This window comes from Peromyscus californicus, unplaced genomic scaffold (assembly GCF_007827085.1).
Source record: "Peromyscus californicus insignis strain IS unplaced genomic scaffold, ASM782708v3 Scaffold_5__1_contigs__length_169319896, whole genome shotgun sequence".
NCBI classification, from domain to species: domain Eukaryota; kingdom Metazoa; phylum Chordata; class Mammalia; order Rodentia; family Cricetidae; genus Peromyscus; species Peromyscus californicus.
Genome location: NW_026294573.1, coordinates 10,478,820 through 10,486,588, shown reverse-complemented (window position 1 = coordinate 10,486,588; position 7,769 = coordinate 10,478,820).

Genomic DNA, 7,769 nt, shown 5'->3' with positions numbered 1-7,769 from the left:
CTTCTTGTTCTAGAGCTTTCAGGTGTGCTGTTAAGTCATTATTGTGATATTTCTTCAACTTCTTTATGTTAGCATTTAGTACTATGAATTTTCCTCTTAGCACTGCTTTCATAGTGTCCTGTAAGTTTGGGTACGTTGTGCTTGCATTGTCATTGAATTCTAGGAAATCTTCAATTTCTCTTTTTTTTCTTCCTTGACCCATTGGTTCTTCAGGTGAGCATTATTCAGTTGACATGAGATTCTAGGCTTTCTGTAGATTTGTTGTTGAATTTCAACTTTAAGGCATAGTGGTCTGATAAAACACAGAAGGTTATTCAAATGTTTTTGTATCTGTTGAGATTTGCTTTGTGACCAAGCATGTGGTCAATTTTTGAGACGGTTCCATGGGATGCTGAGAAGAAGGTATATACTTTTGTGTTAGGATGGAATGTTCTGTAGATATCTATTAAGTCCATTTGAGACATAATATCTGTTAGGTCCTTTATTTCTTTATTAAGTTTCAGTCTGGTAGATCTGTCCATTGGTGAGAGTGGGGTGTTGAAATCTCCCACTACTAGTGTGTGGGGTTTGATGTGCAATTTAAGCTTCATTAATGTTTCTTTTACATATGTGGGTACCCTTGTATTTGTGGCATAAATGTTCAGAATTGAGACTTCATCTTGGTGGATTTTTCCCTGTGATAAATAGGTAATGTCCATCCTGATCTCTTTTGATTGATTTTAGTTTGAAGTCTATTTTATTAGATATTAGGATAGCTACACCAACTTGTTTCTTAATTCCATTTGATTGGAAAGCCTTTTCCCAGCCTTTTACTCTGAAGTAGTGTCTGTCTTTTAAGTTTAGGTGTGATTTTTGTATGCAGCAGAAGGATGGATTCTGTTTGCGTATCCATTCTGTTAGCCTGTGTCTTTTTGTAAGTTTGTTGAGACCATTGATATTGATGGATATCAATGACCAGTGATTGTAAATTCCTGTTTTGTTTTGTTGTTTTTGGGGGGGTTTTGGTTTTTTGTTTGTTTTTTGTTTGTTTGTTTTGGGGTTTTTTTGGTGGTAGTGTTGTGTTTCCCTTCTTTGGTATTTTTTGTGTGGGGATTATCTATTGTCTGAGTTCATGGGTGTGTTTAATTTCCTTAGTTTGGATTTTTCCTTCTACTGCTTTCTGTGGGGCTGGATTTGTGGTATTATTTCAATCTGATTTTATCATGAAATATTTTGTTTACTCAGTGATTGAGAGTTTTGGTAGGTATAGTAGTCTGGGTTGGCATCTGTGGTCTCTTAGTGTCTGTATAACATTTGTCCATTACCTTCTGGCTTTCATAGTCTCCATTGAGAAGTTTAGTGTTATTCTGATGGGTCTGCCTTTATATGTTATTGGCCTTTCTCCTTGCAGCTCTTAATATTTTTTCTTTGTTCTGTATGTTTAATCGTCTGATTATTATGTGGCAAGGGGACTTTTTTTTTTATTCAGCCTCTTTGGTGTTCAGTAAGTTTCTTTTATCTTCATAGGTAATTCTTTCTTTATATTGGGAAAATTTTCTTCTATGATTTTGTTGAATATATTTTCTATGCCTTTGAGTTGGTATTCTTCTCCTTCTTTTATCCCTATTATTCTTAAATTTGGTCTTTTCATGGTGTTTCAAATTTCCTAGACGTTTCTTGTTAAGACTTTTTTGGCTTTTGTGGGGAATTTACCCACCCACCCCACAGCTCCCTAGAGTTTTCTTGAGTGTGAGCAGCAGGAAATATTAGATAGAAGGATTTATATTGTGGAGATAAACAGATAGAAAATAAAGGATAGCCTCGAGAGGGCCTGGAACCTTTTCCAACGCCCCCCCCCCCCCCCCCCGACTGTCTCTGCCCCAGAGTATTTATAGAGACACCAAGGGGTGGAGCAAAAGACCTCCTCCCCCAGCACAGCCAAGTGCAGACCATTTCAGACACCTGCACTCAGGCCCCTGGCCCTAATCATCCTCTATGCAGACCTGCTGGGTAAAGCCAAGAGGAACCTGAAAACGGGCTCCCATAGGTCCCCTTTCTTAATATATAATAAATAACTCATTAATAGCTTACAGCAATCTCCATAGCTGTTATACCTCCCAGTATGGGAGTAGAGGATGATAAAGATGGCATTTCTCTTTTGAATTAGGTCCAAGGTGACTACAGCAGTCTTAGCTGCCTCAAGCCCTTTCTAAACCAAACTCTTAATGTAATTGCAATCTGAAAGAATCCCTTATTTCATTATTACCAGTAACAAGTTACCATAAACATTGCTATCCATAGTTACAGTTCTCTCAATCTTACATCTTTAACTCAATAAAATCATTTGAATTTTCTTAGTAACAGAACATAGGAAAAACTTCTGATGTATTCACATCAAACTTAAGTATTTTCTTAACTCCATAAAACCAGGGTGCATTAATATCAATAGGTTAAACAATTTCTGCAAACATACATTCTACCTTAATTCACTCATAACTCCTCCTTTTCTTTACAATTTTTTAAACAAAATCTCAAACCTAGTTAGAGGAACCCAAACTTACACAATTCCTATAAACCCATATTGAAATGCAGTATTCTCAATCTAACCATTACCACTTTGAAAACTTAGCAAAACATCCAAAAGCAGTTTCTTAGTAAAACTCTTTACACTTTAAAAGTAGTCTCTTAGTATACAATATTTGTATTTCTTACTAACAAAACATGACATTAATCCACTCAAACAACAATTTTTTAAATTAAATAGACTAAGGAATATTAACTGTCCCTTTTCTTTATAATTTTTTATACAAAATCTCAAACCTAGTTGGAAAAAAAATCAAACTTATCTGTTAAAACAGTTCCATTTGTAACACAAAACCAGTTCCATAAGTAATTCCATTTTTACATGAACAGTTCCATAAAACAATTCATGAATAACCAGTTAATAAAGCATATATGTATACAAAAAAACTGCATCTTGAGTCAAGGTAGAAACAAATTTCTTCATTTAAACAGTTCCATTTTTAACCTAATTCCATAAAACAGTTCCTAGGTCATTACTATAAGTAAACTTAAAACTGTCCCATTGCAATGAAATCACTATTGTTCATTTCACTTCTTAAGTCCCAAAATTCAAATGATAAATTCTGGTACTAGCCTTCCAAATACGAAGAAATCCATAACCAAAATCTTTTTGTAGTTTTATCTCATTTTAAGTTCAAAAAAGTTCAAACAAGAAATAAACTCTGGTATCAGGCTTTCACTTCCAAATATGAAGAGACATTTTACAACCAAAACTTTTTGCAGTTAACAATTTTAGTTTCAAACAAGCATCTCTGTGTAAGGCCCTGTCCTTCCCATTTTGAGTAAGCTGTTGCCTGCTTGCCAACCTTGACCAGATGTCCTCCCTATGCTAATTCCCTGCCAGTCTCCACCCTCCTGAATGCTTAAGGGAAGTTCCTTGTTTGTGTATCCTGCATATTGGGCATTAACAGCTTAAATGCAAGATTGTAAACAGCAATAGCAAACTTCTGCTCTCTGGGGTTCTCTCATTGTGCTGTAAGCCTGTATTTAAGGTTTCCTCCCTCTTTCAATAAAAGGCATTTGGCATTCTGCTGAAGCAAATGACCCACTGTCTTTTGTCTCTGTTTTTCGATCCACAGACCCTCGCTCGGACATGGTGAACAGGTGGTGGTAGCGCTGGCATTATCGCTACAAATGGAGGTCCCACCGAGATCCAAGAAAGAAGAGACATCACTGATGGACACCCGGGTAAGGCTGGCCAACAATTTAAAGAAAAAAGAAAAGAGAAGGGTGAATTGTCATGGGTGCAAATAGGGCACCACCGAAGTTAAGATAGGGCAAGACAGCTAAAGATTTTAAACAAAAAAGGAAATTTTCCCAATAGAGAAGAGGGAAGGAATGGAAATTTCCCATTAGAAAAGGGAAGAAAATTTTAAACAAGGAAAAAGGATTTTCCCGGTAAAAAGGGGAAAAATTTTGAAACTAGGCCTAAAGATTTTTAGGGTCCTGTAGAGAAAGGATGAAGGAAAAAGAAAAGCCTCTTCCCAGTGGTAATGGAGGAAGAAAAGGCTCTTTCCAATTTAAAAATTTTCAGGATACCTGAAACTCTGAGCTCTTTCTGACTGCCAGCACAGAGCGGCAGCATCTGAATTACAAAGAATCAGTAGAAATTTTGTTATCTGTTTGATGTTTTCTTTTTTTATTTTTCCCTCAGAGTGGGAATAATTCAGTATTTAGGATCCCTTCATGGGAAATGTTTTTCTGTTTTTCCCTTAATGGTGGGAATAACTCATTATTAGGTAGTCCCTTCATGGGAGTAAGAGAAAGTTTAAACATGAGTGCGTGTGTGGGGGGCACGTGCCCAGTATGGCGGTGAAAGCGTTTGCGAGATAGATGGAGTAGCAGGCAGGCAGATACACACAGGTGGGAGGCATAGCCTCGAGGCCAATGAGTGCTGTGGGATGTTCTGTACGGCAGATATGTTGCTAATTATTCAATAAATAAAACACTGATTGGCCATTGGTTAGGCAAGAAATGTAGGCAGGACAAGGAGGAGAATAAAGCTGGGAAGTGGAAGGCTGAGTAAGAGAGACACTGCCAGCCGCCACAATGAGAAACAGCATGTGAAGATGCTGGTAAGCCACGAGCCACATGGCAAGGTACAGACTTATAGAAATGGATTAATTTAAGCTGTAAGAACAGTTAGCAAAGAGCCTGCCACGGCCATACAGTTTGTAACCAATATAAGTCTCTGTGTTTACTTGGTCGGGTCTGAGTGCTGTGGGACTGGCAGGTGAGAGACATTTGTCCTGACTGTGGGTCAGGCAGGAAATCTCCAGCTACAAATGGCGTCCAACGTGGTGGCAAGAGTTTCCACCTAAAAACTGAGAAAAAAGATTCTAAAACGGAGCTAAAAACAGTTCCTAATTGTCTCTCTCAAGTGAGCGGCAGCTGCTGGTTTGAGCTCCTTGTGGGTTTCTGGTGTGCGCGCTCGACCTGCAGTATGGCGGGAATGAGGCCTCTGCAAGTGGCACATTAAGCTGCATGGTGGATTTAGACTTTGCTAGTACAAAACAAAAAAAAGAGGTTTCTGGACTACACACTGCTTGGCTAAAAGCATAGACCCACGATAGCTCCCAGAGCTGGTGGAAAAGGTAACACCGCCATGTTGGGAAGCTGAGGTGGGTGGAGCCAGCAGCCACAGCTGCTGCAGTTTAAGGCAATAGATTCACAATAAGACAGATTCAGATGTAATAGTTTACAATGTGTGTAAAAGATACGTAGGCTTGAAAGAGACAAAAAAGATGATATATAGAGTTATATAAACAAATACATAGTTTTAAAAAATAAAGTCTTTAAAGAGACAGTAAAATTAATATAAAAAATAAGCCACGTAAAGATGAATATTACACAGAGAATCTGGATTGTGTTGTCCTTGGGATTTTTAACTGCAGAAAAACATTTGATTGTAAAAGCTGTTGAGTTATGCCAAAATGTATATTTTAAAGGTACCTTGAATTCAAAATTTGGATATAAGGATATGTTGCTTTGGAAAAGAGTCTCTGCTTTTGTTTCTACAGAAAGCCAGAGGCTATGGATTTGTTCCAGATTAAGATACATCAGGTTTGACCAGCCAAGACCCCCTGAAAGGTCTCTGATGACACCATGGCCCAGATGATCCAACATCCAGAATGGTTTCAAGGCAACTGGCTCGGACGATACAGCCTCATGGACTATTCCATAATCCTAAAATTTTCTTTGTTTCCCCATAAGATACAGCGCCCCCCTCCAGCAGGAAGTAGTAAGAGAAGCTACGCCCAAATTCCCAAATTATATGTAATTTTACTTTGTTAAGGTTAAAACCTTCCTTTTTGAAAAAAAAAAGGGGGACATGCTGTGGGATGTTCTGTATGGCAAATATGTTGCTAATTAGTCAATAAATAAAACACTGATTGGCCATTGGCTAGGCAGGAAGTGTAGGTGGGACAAGGAGGAGAATAAAGCTGGGAAGTGGAAGGCTGAGTAAGAGAGACACTGCCAGCCGCCACAATGAGAAACAGCATGTGAAGATGCTGGTAAGCCACGAGCCACATGGCAAGGTACAGACTTATAGAAATGGATTAATTTAAGCTGTAAGAACAGTTAGCAAAGAGCCTGCCACGGCCATACAGTTTGTAACCAATATAAGTCTCTGTGTTTACTTGGTCGGGTCTGAGTGCTGTGGGACTGGCAGGTGAGAGACATTTGTCCTGACTGTGGGTCAGGCAGGAAATCTCCCGCTACAAATGAGGGGAACAGATTCACAGGTGGGTAAGCAAGCAGAGGCCAGGAGAGGGAATAGCACTAAAAGTTTAAACAGGCCCAACTTCTGGTGAAAAATGGTTTCAGTCAGGACATGGAAAGGTAAGTCAATGCTCTTTGAATTTCCAGGGATATTAATCATTCATTGTATAAAGGATGTTCTGTTCTCTTCATTGTCTTAATAAATGTTGGATTTTCATGGTAGATAAACTAAAGGAACAGGATTCATAATTTTGAACTATATATTAGGTATGCTCTTGTCTGTTGATCATTACTGAAAATTTGGCTCTGCTCTTTAAGTTGCTTTCTAGAATTGTATAAAAATATAACACCTGAAATGGATTGGGTTGTTAGCTTATTAAATAATGTTGTTGCTAAGATAAACCCATAAAAATTTATCTCTTACTAATAAAGAGGTTACAAAATTATTTTTCCAGTAAATAAAATACAGGTAAATTTTTGGTCCACATTGTTAATAATTGGCTATTTGTGCTAATGTGTTACTTGAAATCTATAAACAAGGATCCTCTTTTTAAGATTTTATAAAAATGCTCCAGAGTATTGCCTAAAGTTACCTCTTCAAATCCTATAGAGATTGTATTTAATGATTTTATAATTGGCATATGTAAAAAGGACCATGGAAATAGAAGCTGGTGACAGAATTGCTGAATTATTATTGCATTCATATTTTAAATGCAAAATGGCACCTATATGTAGAACTGGAGGCTTTGGAAGTACAGGAAAAAAGTGTATTGACAAACAGTTATCAATGATAAACAGCCTAAATTAGAAATAAAATTATATGGGATTGAGATTAAAAGACTACCGGAGCCGGGCGGTGGTGGCGCACGCCTTTAATCCCAGCACTCGGGAGGCAGAGCCAGGCGGATCTCTGTGAGTTCGAGGCCAGCCTGGGCTACCAAGTGAGTCCCAGGAAAGGCGCAAAGCTACACAGAGAAACCCTGTCTCGAAAAAAAAAAAAAAAAAAAAAAGACTACCGGATTCTGGTGATGGATATAGCTATAATTTCACAAGAATCCTGAGATTCCAACTGGCCTCTACAAGAAGTCAGGAATATGGAGACTATTACAAGATCATAGAGCTGTAAATAAAACCATTCTTCTCATGGGAGCAACACAGCCTGGCTTGCCTGTTCCTGTGGCAATTCCTAAACATTGACATTTAATTGTGATTGACTTATGGATGATATTTTATTGACTGCTAAAGATAAAAAAAACTTGTTTTTGATGCCTTTTCTAAATTACAGGAGGTTCTTAACCTGGCTAATTTACAAATAGCCCCAGAAAAGGTACAGGGTAAAGATCCTTTCCCTATCATTATTTAGGTCATGAATTGTTACGCACAGGCATACGTCTGTAAGGCCCTGTCCTTCCCATTTTGAGTAAGCTGTTGCCTGCTCCAGTGTCAAAAAACTCACCTGAGTCCTTCTTCATCTGCCCCAAACC